This window comes from Pristis pectinata, chromosome 1 (assembly GCF_009764475.1).
Source record: "Pristis pectinata isolate sPriPec2 chromosome 1, sPriPec2.1.pri, whole genome shotgun sequence".
Taxonomy (NCBI): domain Eukaryota; kingdom Metazoa; phylum Chordata; class Chondrichthyes; order Rhinopristiformes; family Pristidae; genus Pristis; species Pristis pectinata.
Window position 1 is genome coordinate 62038334 of NC_067405.1, and position 19152 is coordinate 62057485.

Sequence of the window (19152 nt, forward strand, 5' to 3'; positions counted from 1 at the left end):
GTTAGGGTGAAGGGTAAACCTAGCAAGTTCAGGGACCCCTGGTAGATGAGAGATATTGGGGCTTTGGTCAAGAAAAAGAAGGAAGCATACATTGAATTGAGGGGGTTGGGGACGAGTGAATCCCTAGATGACTGTATAAAGATTAAGAATACATTTAAGGGGGAAATGAGGTGGGCGAAGAGAGGGTATGAGTTAGATCTGGCAGATAAAGTTAAGGAAAATCCCAAGAGGTTCTATAGATATATTAAAAGTTAAAGGGTGGCCAAGGAGAGAGTAGGTCCCCTTAGAGATCAGAAGGGCAGTCTATGTCTGGAGCCACAGGAGGTGGGTGGGATTTTTAACGAATATTTCTCCTCTCTTTACTGAGGAGAAAGTAATGGTTGCTCAAGAGATAAGGGAAACAAGTGGAAATATTTTGGGGAACATTCATGTTACCAGGGAGGAGGTACTTACAGCTTTACAGCGCATTAAGGTGGATAAATTCCTGGGCCTGACCGAGTACATCCTCGGACTTTGTGGGAGGCTAGAGAAGAAATTACAGAGGCCCTTGTGGAAATATTTACTTCATTGTTAGCCACCAGTGAAGTTCCTGAAGACTGGAAGGTGGCTAACATTGTTTAAGAAGGGTAGCAAGGACGAGCCAGGGAGCTACAGGCCGGTCAGCCTGACATCAGTAGTGGGGAAGTTACCGAAGGTTATTTTGAGGGACAGGATCTACCAACATTTGGATAGACAGAGTCTGAATAGGAGGAGTCAGCACAGCTTTGTGTGTGGAAAGTCATGTTTGATGAATCTTTTATAGCTCTTTGAAAAGGTAACCAAAAGGCTAGATGAGGGTCGGACAGTGGATGTTGTCCATTTCGACGAGGTCCCACACGGCAGGCTGGTCTGGAAGGTTAGGTCCCCTGGAATCCAGGGAGAGCTAGTTAGGTGGATTCAAAATTGGCTCAGGGGTAGGAAGCAGAAGGTGGTAGTTGAAGGTTGTTTCTTGGAATGGAAACCAGTGACTAGTGGTGTGTGACGGGTTGGTTTTGGGACCCTTGTTATTCATTATTTATATAAATGATTTAGATGTGAAGCACAAGGCTTGATCATAGGAGAGGCAAATGGATTTCAATAAAAATAAGTGTGAGGTGATGCATTTTGGTAAGTCAAACCAGCATAGTACTATGAATGGTAGGGCACTATGGAGCGTAATGGAACAGAGAGACCTAGGAATACAAGTGCTTAGTTCGTTGAAAGCAGCGTCACAGGTAGACAGGGTGGTGAAAAAGGTGTTTAGCACACTAGCCTTCGTCAGTCAGGTAATTGAGTATAGGAGTTAGGACATTATGTTGCAGTTGTATATGTCGTTGATGGAGCCGCACTTGGAGTACTGTGTACAGTTTTGTTCACCTTGTTATTTGGAAAGATGTGATTAAACTGGAAAGAGTCCAGAAAAGATTTACGAGGATGTTGCCAGGACTAGAGGGCCTGAGTTTTCGGCAGAGGTTGGCCAGGCTAGGTCTTTTATCCTTTGTTATGTAGGAGAATGAGGGGCAACCTTATAGAAGTGTTTAAAATTATGAGCGACATAGATAAGGTGGATAGTAACAGTCTTTTCTCCAGGATAGTGGAGTCCAAAGCTAGGGGGCATAGATTTGGGGTGAGAGGGGAAAGATTTAAAAGGGACCTGAGGGGCAACTTTTTCTGTGCAGAGGGTGGTGAGTATAGGGAATTAGCTGCCAGAGGAAGTGGTTGAGGTGGGTACAATAGTGTCATTTAAGAAGCACTTGGGTAGGTACATGGAGGGTAGGGGCCTGGAGGGATCTGGGCCAAATGCAGGAAATTGGGATTAGCTTGCTGGACAACAGGCTTGGCATGGACTGGTTGGGCCGAAGGGCCTGTTTCCATGCTGTATTGCTCTATGACTCTAACTTGAAATATTGGAGAAGTGGCAGCCTCTGCATCAGATAGTGCTGATCTTCAGCTGACTATTCCATTGAGAAATTCAGTGCATTTGTCAGTTCACGTCTAACCTGTGCATTGCTACGCAAAACTCAGGAATGAATGGGAGGTCAGAAGACCTGTGTTTGATACTGACCTTGGGTGCTAACTATATGAAGTGTACTCATTCTCCTGACCCACTGACCCACATATCTTTGGGATGTGGTTTCTAACCACATCTGAAAGATATGTGGCTTGGGAGGTTAATTGGGCACACTAAGTTACACTTAATGTGTAGGTGGGTGGTAGAATCTAAGGGGAGTTGTGGGAATATAGGGAGAATAGTTTGTGGGGGAATGAGAATGGGATTGTTCTTTGAGTCAACATAGACTTGATCAGCCAAAATGGCTTCCTCATATGTCATAAGGAAATCATTAGATATGCTGAAAAGCATATCAAAAGCTTTTGATGGAAGTGAACTATTTAAAGACCTTCTGAGGGTCTGGTGCCAGGGTCTCAGGATCCACCATCTGAGGTCCAGATGTGGCATAGGCACAGCTGTGAGGTCTGCAGTAGAATCAAACCCCTAGAACTATGTAGTGTGGCCATGGATGATGAATGCAAGTGATGGTCTTGATGGAGCACAGTCCAGCCCAATGTGTGTCAGTGAAACTATGGGTGATGGATGGCACTTGGTGTTAGGTAGGATATAGGCAACAGGAGATTGTATGATCTGGTGGAACTTTGGTGCCCAGGCAGGTGACCATTAAAATGGTGGAGCCTGGAGGAGAATGGGGGTTTCATTGGGGGATTGGATGAGTTGGTGGATGTTAATGTGATGAAGAGAATTTGGCATTAGAACTCTGATCACAGTCAAGTAGATACAAGGTACAAACAATCTGAGACCTTGACCCGAAAGGAAGCTGGCATCAGTAATAAGTGAATGGCCTTTGTTGCTGTGGTCACTCAAGATGATTTTAATCTTTCTGTTGTTAAACTGGAGGAAATTGCAGCTAATGCAAGACTGGTGCCAGACAAGTGGTACGACACCTCAGCAGTGGGGTAAAGTTACTAAGTTCTTGTAAGGTTATACAAGAATAATTAAGTACAAAGCTATGCTTCAGTTGTGACTGCCATTTATAGACATTTCCATTAACAAAACTTTATTTTATTTGATAGGATCAATTTATTTATGTGTAAAAGCAGAGCTTTCAATTGCAGATATGTCGAGCTCACTTAAGCAGCTTTCATTTTAATTCTGAATTATTAGTTTCTTCAAATTGTAATGCGAGAGTGCAGCAGTATTGAAGGCAAAGAATGAGCTCTGTGCTTATTTTGAATATTGCTCTTCATTGGTTTTATTTAAATTCAAAACAAGGTAGATCTTAAAGTTTAATGACATCTAGATGTTGCGCAATTAGACTGAGCTTTTACTTTTCCTTTATGTGCTTTGCATATAAATGCACATTGGCATTTGTACAATTTCTGAGTGTTGGTTATGTGTAATTCTTCAGATTTACCCAGTGATTGCAGGAGTAAAATTGTTTGGCTGTATTTCATGAGTTTGGCCATGAAAGAAACTTAAAGCAGTTTGAACGTTTAATTGTTGCACTGCAAGTTATTAATTAGTCTCCATTATGGTAGTTCTTGTAATAGAAAGATTATTAGTTTCATATCTAATGAGATTTTGTCATCTGATTTGAGTTTAATCCAGCTCAATCAATCTTAATTATTTTTACCTCTTTAATCAATCAATTTTTAAACCTGTAATTATAGTTATGATATACAAACTCAGCACTTGAGAAGCATAGTAATCAAGCAAATGAATTTTGATGGTATAAGTTTTTTTAATTTAAAATAGCAGCAAGTATAAGTTTTTGAGAGCTGACTCAATGGCTGACATTTTGCCAAGGCCTTCCCATCTATCAAAATGTCTACCTGTAACTGAAACTAATAACCAGAATATCATTCCCACACAGATAAACCTACATGAATGATTTGATAAATGCAAATAAGAAATGAAGGCATGAATTTCAGGGAAGCTTTTAGTAACAGTAAACCCCTCACATTAATTTAGATTCTTTTCTTGTGGCAGACATGATGAATCAATTAAAAAAAAGTAGCAGCCATCATTTTACCAAATTTAGCTTAGGAACTTACCTGTATTTTGCAGCCAGATCACAGGGCTGAATTATCATCAGGTTTACTAGACAGTTGAGTTCCTTGTTATCTCTTCCTTGTTAAAGTGGTTTGGCCTTTGCAGGGGTGATATTCTGATACTGATGCTACTGCTGTCTTGTGAATTTGCCAGATGCCAGTGCCATCACTGGTGCTCACCAATTACCATAAACATTTACTTGTACTTGTGACTGAGTTCTAATTTTCATTTGAAATCCTAGCAGAAACTATACATTCTATACGTTATAATGCTCACAAAAAGCAGTATCTTGTGTTGTGGTTGCTAAATCAACATTGTTAACAACTTCTCGACAAAGAAGCATTCATCAAATGTTACATTTAACAAATGTGGTCACAATTATATATCCAAGGGTCTACTGATAGAAATATGGCTGTGTTTTGAGGATAACTCCTAAATCTCAAATATCTGTTTAGGCAGAAAATCAAAAAAAGAAATGCAAATGCTGGAAACCTGAATTAAAACTTGAAAATGCTGGAAACATTCAGCAGGTCAGGTAGCATCTTTGGAAAGAGAAACAAAGTCAGTCTTTCAGATTGCAGATGCTTCATCAGAACTGGAAAAGAGGAGATAATTTAATTTTAAGTTGCAGAGAGGGTGGGGGAGGAATATCACGGATAGGGGGAGGCCAGTTTTGCCATGGGTATAAGCTGGATCAACCAGATGACTTTGTCTACAGCTAATCTCCATGGCAACACTGGCCTTGCCTTATCCAAGATGTTCCCTTTGTTCTGCTCACTATTCATACACCCTCTCTGCAACTTGAACCTAACTTGATTTTACTCTTTTCTGGTTCTGATGAAAGGTCTTTGACCTGAAATGTTAACGTAGTTTTTTCTTTCCACAGATGTTAACTGATCTGCTGAATGTTTCCAGCATCTTCTGTTTTTATTGCTTAGAAAGGAGTAGGTAGATGTGAACGAGTTTGACAAGACTACCTAAACGTGAGATTTTTTGTCAACTTATAATGCAACAGATGAGCATTAGAGGAGGATGATTACAAGTGGCATTTATTGATACCATCATTGATTGCTTCTTTTATTTGGTTCTGTAGATCAGTAATAAGCTGCATCCAATAGGTGGCTTAGAGTTGGGGGTCACATTTTGCTGATTTATACTCCTGCATTATAAAAGTTAAAATATGGAGCTGCTGCGATTTAAGGATAATAGTAATGCTGATCCTCTATTTTCAGATGTTTAAATTGAGAAAGGAAATGGGGAAACCTCAAATAACTCTAAAATGCAGTGAAACATATACATTTCCTGAGGAAAAGAATGAATACTGAGAGCTAGAAAGGGATTATGAAAATCCAGGTAACTGGCTTCTCAAAAATGGTATTTAAGAACAAAGTAATTGAACAAATTTACCAGTTTGTTCAATGACTTTGTTCTTAAGGAAGCTATCCATTCTAGATCCCTTAACATTAAGAAACAGTAGACATATGATTACCCCGTGCCATGCTGTCATGCCACAGTCTTAAACATTTCTTAAACATGTCATTGTATTGACATAGTGCCCCAACTTCTCAATTATTTCATTATTTCTGCATAAACAATTAATGGGAAAGAAAAGGCTAACTGGTCCTTAAACCTGTCCACAAGTCTTGATATTGTGAGTTACATGGCTGAAAATTTCCTGCACATATAATCTCCAGGGCCAAATCATAAAACCTTTTGGAGCCAATAAGAGACGCACTTATTCTGGATAATTCATTTCCAATACCCTCAACGGATGGGAATCAATTCAGGAGATCATATTTATGAATATAATCCAGAAAGATTCTTGGCTTTTATATAATACAACCTCTAGCCTGGTCAAGAATTGCTTCAGCTTCTTGAAGGGAAGATGGCATCCACCATAGCAGCCAACAATGTATCCCACAGGCTCAGTAATTAGAAAAAGAACAATTGCTGAACACCTTGTCCATTGCTGCCTTTCATAAATTGAACCCATACCATGGTGCTGTGAAAGTGTTATAAACCATCAGTCAGTGTGCTAAACAGTTTTTTAATTATTTTAATCTCAGGTTGCCTCAATGTTAATGCTCACCTCAGTTAAATGAACCAAGGTCCTTCAGGCAAGATCTGCTTCCTCCTTGTAATGTAAGCCCATTACTGCACACTGTACTTTAGCTAATGTCTTACTGTAGGTTTTATATCAGCTTTTGTACTTCTATCGTTTGTAAAAAAGCATCTGGAATTCTATGTACTCAATTGGAGATGCTACCTTTAATGTCCTGTGTGCCAGCACATTAACTCCCTACTCTTCCTTATCACTCAGTCTACTACCTAAGGTACCTGTTGATTTATTTTAGCCAAAATGCCCTTGCTTGCAGATGTTTAATTCCACTTAATGCATTTTAATTTATGACTCCATCTTGTCACCCCACTGTGCCTTTCTTTGATCAGTAAAGGATTAACTGTATCTCCTACTTTTGCATTATTTGCTCAGATTCTCAGCACTCATTCGAGCCCTACATTCATATTTCTAAAGGGCACAGTGTAAAAGCTGAATCCTGTGACTTTCAGCCAGAATGCAAAAAAAAACCTTTAACTCTTACTCTTATTTCTTCCTTCTCATCCAGTTTGGTGGCCTTTTAATTCTACATCTATTAAACTCCTCTTTCCATGTGGTACCTTGTCAAAGGATTTCTGAGAGTCCATATTTTCTCAGACTTTTATGTTACCTCCTCAAAGATATCTGAGGTTTTTTTTTTACATTCATATTGCCTAGTTATAAAATTGTTACCTCCATCTATGTGTACGGTAATTAAGTAAGGACTCTGCAATTTTCTCTCTCACAGATGTCAAGCTAACTGGTTTGTAATTACGTGGATTAATCCTTTTTGAACATGATTACTGTATAGGCCACTCTCCAGTCCTCTGGCAAACATTTGCGTTCAATTGTCTTGAAGTATAATCTCCAGGGCTTTGACAATTTCCTCCCTCTTGTCTTTCAGGGCCATGGAATGCTTCCTGTTGGATTCTGATGCTTTCCTTAAATACAAAGATTTCCAAACACTTAATTCCCAAGTCTCATTTTGGGGACCCACATCATGCATACCATCCTCACCCCAGCATTATCCTGCCTTTTTTTTAAAGAAGTGGCATTTTTTGAACATGCAATTGAAGTAAAGTTGTAAGTGGAGATTTTAGTTTTCAGAATGATCAGTCTTTTGTAGCACCAAAACTAAGAGATTCATATTCACTAGAGATCATTTTGTATACAAAAGTACTCATCATCTAGTCAGTACAGAAACAATTATTGAACGAAGTGTTTTTCAAATTTATATATAAAAAAAATTAAGAGATGATATCCAAATTACCAAATATCAAAGCACATTGTCTGAGGGGGAAAGTGAAGCATGTGCTGCCAGATCACTTCTTATTGACTGCAAATTGGAAGGAAGTTCCCTTCGAGTTCTACCTGGCTCTGTTCAATCTCTAAAGTCTTGAACATTTCCTCCCTCCTCTCTCTACACGGGCCATCCCCGGGTTATGCACGCCTGATTTATGGACTCCCCATGTGTACGAATGAGCTCCCATGATATTATTAAATTCAAAAGTCTGGCGAGTGCATGCATGTATTCCTATGAATGGCAAAACTAGTTTCATCTCTACTTTTAGTAATTGTGCTTTCTTATCAGCCTTGTGTGTTTTTGATGCCATTCATTACAATACTGTAAAGTTATGGTTACTGTATCAGGTGTTTTCTGTGTATTTTCCAACTTATGGATGTCTGCAAAAATGAAACCTGTTTGTTACCTGGGGATGGCCTGTATTGTAAAATGCATCCTGCTAGGTCTAGGTAACTGTACAGTCTTTTAACTAAGGCATGAGGAATCAAAGATTGTTGCAGTTACACTCTGAAAGCAGGAGGTTTGGAGAGGAGTGGTTTGTGGCATGGCAGATTTAGTATTTATTACGTCTTGTCAGCTGGTCTAAGTCTAGTGGCATTAGGGGGAGGAAATCCTTATTTTCAATGCTGATGTGTAGCCATCTACCCTCTGGAGCTGAGGGATGAGATTTGAACACACAGCCAAATCTTGTCCCCCACCCCCTCCCCCTCCCCCTCCACCTCCACCTTATTAGTAAGACTAACATGTTTTTGCTTTTCCAGTTCTAATGAAGGGGACAGGACCTGAGACTTTTAACTTTTTCTCTTTCCATTGATGCTGCCTGACCTGCAGAGTGCTTGCAACATTTTCTGTTTTTTTTACTTAAAATCCAAATATCCAAATTTAAAATCGTAACACCTTCATCAACTTTGTTGTTTGCTTTAACGATATTGGTGTTTATATCAATCACTCCTGTTCTGTGCTTTGAATTGGAATTATCTGGAAAACATTCTTTATGTAAGAGGGTGCAACAATGGCAATGGAATTAAAGCCAAACTACTATGGAGTTCTACTCGTACTGTGCTATGCTTATACATGACATCATCGGGGTAGGATGTAATACTATAACATTAGAGGAACTTCTACATAATTTCTGTTTCCAAATTTTACAGTCCTTTGTCAGTCCAGTAGAATATACTCCCTTTTTAAATACATCGTTGTACAATATAATTCTCAGTATCTCTCTAAGATATTGGAAAAATACTCATTCGTTAATAACTGGGGTATTTTATTAAATAAAAGAACTTAACATATCGGGGCAACATGCACAAAATACTGGAGGAACTTAGCAGGTCAGGTAGCATCTATGGGGGGAAATGAACAGTCAATGTTTCGGGCCGAGACTCTTCATCAGGAGGGGACAAAGAGTCCTGATGAAGGGTCTCGGCCCAAAACACTACTGTTCATTTCCCTCCATAGATGCTGCCTGACCTGGTGAGTTCCTTCAACATTTTGTGTGTGTTGCTCTGGATTTCCAGCATCTGCAGTCTCTCTTGTGTTACCATATCAGGGAGCTGTCTTGCAGTGGCTTTCTCTGTGATGTTGCAACGACTAAGAAAGCATGCTGATAAAATTCTTAATGGTACAGTCTTAATAGAACACAGAACACAGAGCCCAGGAACAGGCCCTTCGGCCCACAATGTCTGTGCCGACCATGATGCCCATTTAAACTAATCACATCTGCCTGCACACAGTCTATATCCCTTTATTCCCTGCGTGTTCATATGCCTGTCTAAATTCCTCTTAAACATTGCTATCGTAAATCTCCTTTAAACATTCCCCCTCTAACCTTATACCTGTGCTCTCTGGGCAAAAGTCTCTATCTACCCCATCTACGCCTGTCATAATTTTATATTCTTCTATCAGGTCACCTCTCAGCTTCTGCAGCTCCAGAGAAAACAGTGCAAGTTTGTCCAACCTCTCTTTTAGCTAATACCCTGTAATCCAGGTACCATCTTGGGGATCCTCTTTTGAACCCTCTCCTAAACAACACCTTCTTGCACACAATACTCCAAATGTGGCCTAAACAAAGTTTTATACAGCTGCAACATGACTTGCCAACTTTTATACTCAGTGCCCTGACTGATGAAGGCAAGCATGCCATATGCCTTCTTTTCTACCCTATCTTTTGGGTCCAAAGGGAGTTATTGATTTACACCCCAAGATCCCTTTGTGCGTCGATGCTTCAAAGGAACCTATCATTTATTCTTCTCTTTCCTCTTGTATTTGACTTCCCAAAGTACAACACCTCACACTGGTTCAGTCTGCCATTTCTCTGCCCATATTTCCAACTGATCGATATCCTGCTGTATCCTTTGGCAACCTTTCTCACTATCCACAGCTCTTTCAGTATTGATGTTTTTTGTTTAAACAGCCACAATTACATATGATACACATGTTATTATCTTTCCTGTAACAATGAAAATCAAAAGGAGGGAAGAATAACAAATACCTAAACTGACATTTAGTGTTTGCTTCCATTGTTTGACACAAAGTCTTGCGAAAACATGAGCTTGATGGGCTCTTCTATCAGGTCTCATCCTAACTTGGTTTCATTTCCTACCAGGGTTTTTGTTGATCTGCAGTGTTCTTGCACTGCAGCATTAGTGGTGCATCCTCGGGTATCTCAACACTTTTGTCAAGCAAGCCTCCTTGATAGTATTCCTGAGATGATGGGGTGTGCACCTCCAGTATGTCTTCATACAACCACGATGTGGTGTTTGCGCTGAGTCACCATTGCCTTCTGTGACATCTGATGGGGGGTGGACTTCATCCTTACTGTGTCTCCTATTATTAATGATGGTAGCTCTTTGGGACCTTTTATTTTGTAGCAGCGTGTCTATCTTTGGGGTGCCTCTATTTGTCTTCCCACACACTTTGCACACCTCTAGCAGCCCTCCTACTATTGGGAATAGAATTTTAGTTTGTCCATTAAGTTTTTGCACAAGTTGTCCCTTGGCTTGGGGCATTGTGAAAGGCTAGGCTGCTCAAGTAAATGTTTGACCATTAACTTGCTGCCTTTAGGAGTTCTTTGGCTGTTTTCATTGTTCTTTGTCTTTCCAATATTCTGTGGAAAGTGAGATGATGATGTTTAGTGATCAAACAGCCAGCCTTTTGGGAAGCTCATAAAGGTGTCTTCATTAAGTGTGTCTCCATTAGTACCTTGGGGATTAATTTTCTAGTAAACTGTCCATTAGATAGTGAATGGCTATTGATGAATGGATGCTTTCTAGGAAGTCTATTTCCCAAAAATCTGAAAAATAGTGAATCGGATACATTTCCCATCTGGTGAAACTCCTGATCCTACTTTTGCCCGGAGTCTATCTGGTACTTGATGGAGCATTTTCTTTGGTTTTTTCCTTTGTTCACACCTCTGATACCTCTGCATATGGTCTCTGATTTCCTCAATCATCCTTGGCCAACAGATTGTTGTTTTAGCTCTGCAGAGGGGCAGCCTTTTACTCCTAAATGTGAGGAGTTAAAATATTTGATCAGCTCAATTCATTATAGCTTGTGATGTCTATGAAGATCAGGTCACTTTGGTTGTCTAGTTCATTTCTCTTGAAAGTCATGGTCTAAGAACAGGTTAAACTTCATTCTTTGTCTTTTTCCATTCTCTCCAAATCATGCACTTCAGCTGCTGCATCATAACAACATATCTGGTAATCTTCTGGCTGTGATGTTGTAATATTTCTCGCTACGTTGTTTGTCTCAAGCTTGGTATCCTAAGTATCTCTTGAATCCTTGAGAACGCTTACACACATTGCCAATTCTTTGCCTGGGCAGCATTGGATCTCAACGATGTATGCCTGCATCATCTCAACCATTGTCTGCCACATTTTTGGTGCTCCCTGGAGGGGTTTGACCATAATGATTTTGAGTGGCGTATGAACACCTTTCACTTGTATAGTTCTCCCATACCTATATTGGTGGTCCAAAGAGCACAGTGAGTAGTTCCTACACTTGTGTGTAATGATTTTCCTTAAAAGCATAAGAAATTGTAACAGGAGTCAGCCATACGGTGCTTCAAACAGTAAAATCATGGCTGATCTTTTAACTCAGTGCCATTTTCCCGCACTAACCACCTGTCCTATAATTTCCTCAATAACCAAAAAAAGTCTATTAAATTCATGCGTCAGAGGCCAGCTTGCATAAGCATAAAACATTTGCCCTACACCCTTCATTGAGGCACCTGCCTGTAGTGTCAGCTCCTTCTTATTATCAAATTATTGCAAAATAAGCTCCAATGTGACTCTCTCCTTCATTCATCTGACCTTTTCCTTATGTCCAATCAACACCATTCCATGTTTCTTCAAGTGGTTCATGCATCTTCCCTCAGACAGGTTCTTGCTCAGCTAGTTACCGAATCCCAGAAAGCATTGTACTTTGCAACATACATTAGGCTCTGCATCTCCTTTCCTGTACTGAGCTTTGGTGGATCAAGCTTCAGACCATTTATGGTGATTACATAATGCTTGAAGGTGACATCCTTCATTTTGAACTTCTTTTTGCTTTTCATTCTCAGTTGTATCTCTTTGCATTTGCTCATTGGAGTTCTCATGTCTAACTCTGCCTCCACTGTTTCGCCTTCTCCAAAGATGATTATGTCATCTGACATGGTCTTTACAGAACTGACGCCTTCAAGGACAGCAACCAGTCTTTGTTGGAATTCCTCTGATACTATGTCAATTCCAAATGGCTTTCTTCTCAAACGATATCTACTGAATTGTGTGTTAGTAAAGAGCCTCCACATCAAGCCTTATATGCCAGAACCTATTTTTTTGCACCTATCACAGTGAGTATTGTGTTCTGGCAAATTGTTGTCCACGTCTTTAAGGTGGTAGTACCTCTTTAGAGATACATAAAGACCTCTTGGGTCTAGGCAGCTTCTTATCTTGCCACTTGTACTCCAAACTGAATACCAAGGAGTAGAAGTCTTCAGGGGCTACCATCCTCACCTAAATCAGAATCTTAAACTCGGTTTTTAATTTTCTCCTTGAGAATGTACCAGGTGGATACACTACCCATTGCTTATCTTCATCTGGGACTAGATGGTATGTACCTTTTTACTCTTTGAAGAATCTGCAAATTGCACAGCTGATGTTTGTTTGCATTGGAACAACCTTTATAGTCCTGTAATGGTGTACCTCCATCTGTCCCATTTGCTGTATTGTCATAGGTTCAAATGAGTGTGACATCTTTCTGATCTATTACAATAAAATGCACATTATATTCTCTTGATTATTTGGGTTTAACACCTACAAAAAAATCTTCCAGTCAACTTTGGTGTAGTTTTGTTGTACATTGACAACAGTAATTTGTTAGTTTTAACTGCAACACTTCTAACTGCACTGATGGCTTGCTTTGGGAGAGCATATCTTGAATCAGGAGCCACATTTAGAAGTGTCACTCATTGCTCTTGCACCAAAATCTTAAAATCACGATGTATAGACATCTGTTCCTGCCACAGAATTGACCTCATCTGGCAGTAGGTGCATTGTTTTCAACTAGTACTCTGAATCTGACTCTGACTGTATTCCTGTACAATTCATCCACTCCATATACTTTCCATGACCTCTTCACTGTGCACTGCTTGTAGAAATTATTTTCCAATTCAACTGGCACGTGATTTACCCCACATGCAGGGAATTGTTTTTTCAGTCACTTGTGTTGTCATCCTCAGTATTTGCAACATCTAAACCACCTTGGCTGTGCTGTCCCCATTCTGCCTTTTGTCTTGCACTTCACCACGTACATGTCCTCCTTCTGGCCCTCCAACATTTCTAGCTTGGCTTTAAACAGCTTTACATGTCTGTATGTACTTTTCAAAAATTGATGTCTCACATAGTAGCCATTCTCTTGAGCTAGACTCCTGGATTCCACAAATAATCTGGTCACTACTGAACAAATACTTCAAATCTGCAAAATTGCAATTATATGCTTGCAATCTTTGTTCTGTTAAGAAAGTATCAAAGGATTCTCCCTGCTCCAGGTTCCGTGCAAGGATCAGTAACAGTCAACTGCTTCATTTTTGTGATGGGGTCGCAGTGTGCTTATAATGCATCTGAATCATTGTCCGGGGTTTTCATCTGAGGGTTTCATTGGGTGATAATATTCTTACCCTCCCACCCTGTGACCAATGAGATACAATAACGCCTTTACTTCTATCTGCTCCAGTTTATCTGCCATACTCATCTCAATAAACAATGTGAACTCTTTGTTTACTGCCTGTTTGTATAGTCCTTTACTATCGCAATGGACTCTCACAGCTTGTCTCTTGGCATATATCCACATACTATCTTGTGTGAGGAATCATGCCTGGTCCTTGGTAATTGGATTCTGACATTTGTGTTTGAAGTTCATAATTTCAGCAACCAGCCTTTCCAGCACTGTGCATCATTATTTTTCTGTAAGATGCTCGAAAATTAGTCAGTAATGGAAGCTAACAACTAGGGTATTTTATTTAGAAAGACTTAATGTCAGGGAGCATTCTTACTGTGGCTGCTGCCAGAGAGACAGACTGTTTTTGGAAAATTCCATTCTGAGCAATGTTGGAACAACCTAGGATGCTGCTGCTCACATGATATAGTTTTTACAGCAGTGATCACAAGATCACAAGACAAGGGAGCAGAAGTAGGCCATTCGGCCCATCGAGTCTGCTCCAAAGAAAAGGGGAACAAGAAATGAGAAATGGGGAGGGAGGGGAAATCTGCTCCATGAGCAAAAAAAAACTATTCTAACCCCAATTTCTGGCCTTATCCCCATATCCCTTGATACCTTGACTAATTAGATATCTCCTCCTTAAACGCCTACAATGATCTGGCCTCCACTGCTGTACATGGCAAGGAATTCCATAAATTCACTACCCTCTGGCTAAAGAAATTTCTCCTCATCTCTGTTTTAAACCTGTACCCTCTAATTCTAAGATTGTGCCCTTTGGTCCTTGACTCACCCACCAAGGGAAACAGCTTGGCCACATCTACTCTGTCCAGTCCTTTCAACATTTTAAATGTTTCTATGAGGTCCCCTCTCATTCTTCCGTACTCCAGTGAGTACAATCCAAGAGCCGACAAGCGCTCATCATATGTAAGCCCTTTCATTCCGGGAATCATCCTCGTAAATCTCCTCTGAACCCTCTCCAACATCATGGGGCCCAAAACTGTACACAGTATTCCAAATGAGGCCTCACTAGTGCCCTGTAGAGCCTCATCAACACTTCCTTACTTTTATACACTATATCTCTGGAAATGAATGCCAACATAGCATTCGCTTTCCTTACCACCGATCTGACCTGGTGGTTAACCTTTAGGGTATCCTGCACGAGTACCCCAACTCCCTTTGTACTTCTGTACTTGGAATTTTCTCCCCTTCTATCTGCCCGTTTATTTCTGTTTCCAAAGTGTACAACTGCACATTTCTCAACATTGAATTTCATCTGCCATTTCCTTGCCCATTCTCCTAAACTATCTAGGTCTCTCTGCAACCTTCCTGTCTCCTCAATACTTCCTACTCCTCCACCTATCTTGGTGTCATCCACAAACTTAGCCACAAAACCATTTATTCCATCATCCAAATTGTTAATGTACAAAGTAAAAAGAAGCGGCTCCAACACTGACCCCTGCAGAACACCACTGGTAACCGGTAGCCAACCAGAACAGGGTCCTTTTATTCCCCCCCTTTGCTTCCTGCCAACTAGCCAATGCTCCACCCATTCTGTTATCCTACCTGTAATTCCATGAGCTCTCATCTTATTACTCAGTCTCTTGTGCGGCACCTTGTCGAAGGCCTTTTGAAAGTCTAAATACACAACATCTATCGCCTCTCCCTTATCCACCCTACCTGAGATTTCTTCAAAAAACTCCAATAGGTTGGTCAGGCAGGATCTTCCCTTCACGAAACCATGTTGGCTTGGACCTATCTTGCCTTGCACCTCTAGGTATTCCATAACCTCATCCTTGAGGATCGATTCTAATAACTTTCCCACCACCGACGTCAGACTAATAGGTCTGTAATTTCCTTTATGCTGCCTCCCACCTTTCTTATACAGTGTAGCCTTAAAACTGCTCTGATTGTTCACAACCATTATTACATGTGACATATCTTGCAAACTCTTTTATATATAACATGGTTTGACATTCTCAGAGTCTATTTGACATTTTCAGAGTCTATTAAACAAGATTGGGTTAACTTTCTTGCCTGTCTTAATACCAAATTGGACCAAAATTATTGATATCAAATTTTGAATGAGACCACAAAAGTTTCTCTAAACACATGGAAATTATTCTCAAGTAGAAAAACAGTCTGTGACTGGAATGGGCCTGCTAATAACAGATGACTATTTTTCATCTCCCTTGCACTTTAATGCATCAAAATTTTCCTCTCTCCAGTGATGACACTGACTTTTCTTTAGAGAAAACAGAAGCCAGCTTCATTTACAGTTTTATTTTGCAAACACAGTAATTTTAATTCTGACATTGCATAGTTTGAAGTTAAAGTGAAGGATATAGCTTTCTGGTTGAGTTTTTCTTTGGTCTTGAATTTAAAAACAAACAATTTTAGCAAAAACAATATAACTGGCCAGAGGTTTAACTCTAGAACCCTGCACATAAGAACAGAATGCATATTTGGTTCGAAAAGTTTGTTTGCCAAAAGCTAGTATAACTGAGGGACCAGAATGTAGCCCAGTTTTCTGGCAGCTACAATTATTAGGCATGGAATGCATTTCTCTCTTGTCCTTCATGATATATTTCTATGTAATCTCCCTTTTTTGTGCAAGCTATTAATATTGACTTTGTTTCATAGTTTGGAAATGATCAGAAATACTTACTATTCTGTATTTTTTTTTCTTATTTTTATTGGTCTGACAGGAGTTTTCATGTCATTGTGCTGATGTAATTCTGGATCCAGTAATTCCCACTGCTAAGTGAGACATTCTTTGTTTTGCCTCCCTGGTCTCATTTACTCTAATCAGTCGCTGAGCAGTGCTGGCAGAGTGTTTTTAGGAAATGGGTAGATGCTGGAAAAGAAATGTTCAAGAAAAAGACACAAGACTGCAGATGCTGGAATTTGGAGCAACAAACAATCTGCTGGAGGAACTCTGGGTTAAGCAGCATCTGTCGGGGGAAAGGAATTGTCAATGTTTCAGGTTGAAACCCTGCATCAGGACTGAGTGGAGAGGGGTGATAGCCGGTATAAAGTGGAGAGGGGGAGTGGTGAGATGGGCCCGACGTTATTGGTGGCCTGGGGAGGGGTGAAGGACGTCGGGCAGATTGAGCCAGGTAGGGGAGGTGGAGGGTTGAAGTTGGAGACAGAGGCAGGTGGGTGATAGATTGAGGAAGACAGAAAAAAAGGAGAGAGGCAGATGGAGCCAGGTGGTGAAGGTGGAGACCCCTGGGAGGGTGAGAAGCTGGAACACAAAGGTTATCAGTGCTGGATAGGTAAGGAAGGTGATAATGCGAGCTATTAGGGGAGAGGCGAAGGGCAAATGGAACCAGAAACAGATGGGGAAGGGGGGTAGCCAGTGGGTGAAGTGTGTGGGTGGTAGGTGGATGGAACCAGGAAGGGGAGGGGGATGAAAATGGGTGATGGGGGTGCTGGAGAAGGATATGGAAAAGGCGTCAAAAATGGGAGGACTGGAGCAGAACAGGAAGGGGAGAGGGTTAAAATGCAGGGTAACCTGAAATTGGAAAAATTCAATGTTCATGCAATTGGGTTGTGGTCTATGCAGGCAGAATATGAGGTATTGTTCCTCTAGCTTGCATTGGGCAGTGGAGAAGGCTGAGGATGGATAGGTCGATGTGGCAGTGGGAAGGGGAATTGAAATGGCATGCAACTAGAAACTCAGGATGGCCATTGTGAACAGAGTGCAGGTATGCTGCTAATCAGTTGCCTCATCTGCGCTTGGTCTCACCGATGTAGATGAGGCCACATCGGGAGCACTAAATGCAGTTGAACGCATATTGTATGTATTTTTTTGGCTGGGCACATTTCTCCTTTTTAAATTCTCAGCATCTAATTCTTATTTTGAATAAATTATTTTCTTTTCAGTCATCAGAAATGTAACTCCTGAATTCATTTCTACTGTTCCTATTGTAACATCATTTATTTTTAACCTAACAGTCTCACTACAAGGCCTGCATAGTTGGATGTTTTAAAGATGTTAGCTGCTGTTTTGGGATTATTTTATGTGGGGGGGAAACATTTTATTGCTGCAGTATCAGCTGCTGAACACATTTCGGTTAAAATATTTGTGGATCAGTTGTGACATCTGACACCATCATAAACTGATTTTGCACCAAATACCAGAAACACATTTTAAGTGCACGCACCATGAATTGTTTCTGAACATAATGTACCAGTAAATGTAATAGGGATAATCCACCAGAAAACAAAATAAATCACAAGAAGTCATATAGTGCAATCACTTTCCATTAAAGTTGTGAGTTTTTAACATTCAAATATATGTAACATTTACATAATAAGTACAACATATGTAACATATAGTTCTTGCGAAATTGACAAAAGCAGAGAGGGCTCAAATTTTTTAGATTAAAATGCATTTTTTCTTCTGAAATATCTTTCACAAGGTGAAAAATTCTATTGCAAGGGAATGATAATTTCTTAAGTGCTTAACGTTATTGCAAAATTTAACACCTGTGCTATGATTAATCTTTAATTCTTCTTAACCATGATGGTGACCTGTGGTATTAATATTAGGTCTTCATGCATGCTTATCATTGAAATCACCTTTTAAAAAAAGAGCCTACTGGCAGAGTTCCCTATGTGTGAGTGTTTTATGCTTGTGGACCAATTGAGCTAACAAGCTGGTTAGTGTGGATTTGTGGATATGTTATACAATGGTTGTTCGTGTGCCAGAAATGTGATACACCACAGTTATTGTACGTTGCCTGTACTTCTTTCAATGAATCAGGCATGGGAGATACATTGACAGTGCAATGAGCAAATTATTTACAACTATCTTCTTTATCAGCATTACCTTTACTTTCAACCATACATTTATATTCTTAAGCAAGATAGTAAATGTTTGATTTTTGAGCTTTAACATTTCTTAGAGTATAGAAATACACAGGGCTATGAAAACAAAAAGGCAGTCAATTTGTTTGGTCTCAAAATTCAAAATGTTGTTGTTGCACAATACCTCTAATTTCATCATAAATAAATCAGGAACATAATGTACAGGTTTGGAGTAGATGATTGCTGTTTAAGTGATTGGTCCCACATCCCCTCCTGTTTATCACATAAAATATAGCTGGAAAACACATTGACAGGAAATGTGTTTTTAGGAGGCTGATGAACACATGAAATGTGCATGTGCTCCTATCAGTAGTGAAAAGAACATTGAGGCATTTACAGTTTAGGGGTGGAGAGAGAGCTACTGAATTTCCCATTTTCCCACTTATTTTATACCTTGTCTGATTCTTCATTGCACAGAAAGAGGAAAATTGGGTGGATAAAGGATGGCGGTCCACAAACGAGTGGCATGATGCTTTTACTCAAACTGACAGCTGCCCAATGTTGAGTTTGCTGTCCTTTCACTCACATTTATCTTTTTTTTCTCATTAGCTTCTTTCCCTAACAGCCAATCCACTGTTACCTCTGTTTTTCAGGATG

At 40.0% G+C, this 19152-nt stretch overlaps 1 protein-coding gene across 11 annotated transcripts in view; it reads left to right on the forward strand.

The window, feature by feature from the left end:
- map2 (microtubule-associated protein 2) overlaps positions 1 to 19152 on the forward strand; it is a 256918-nt gene that overhangs the window by 33713 nt on the left and 204053 nt on the right. The window lies entirely within an intron of this gene.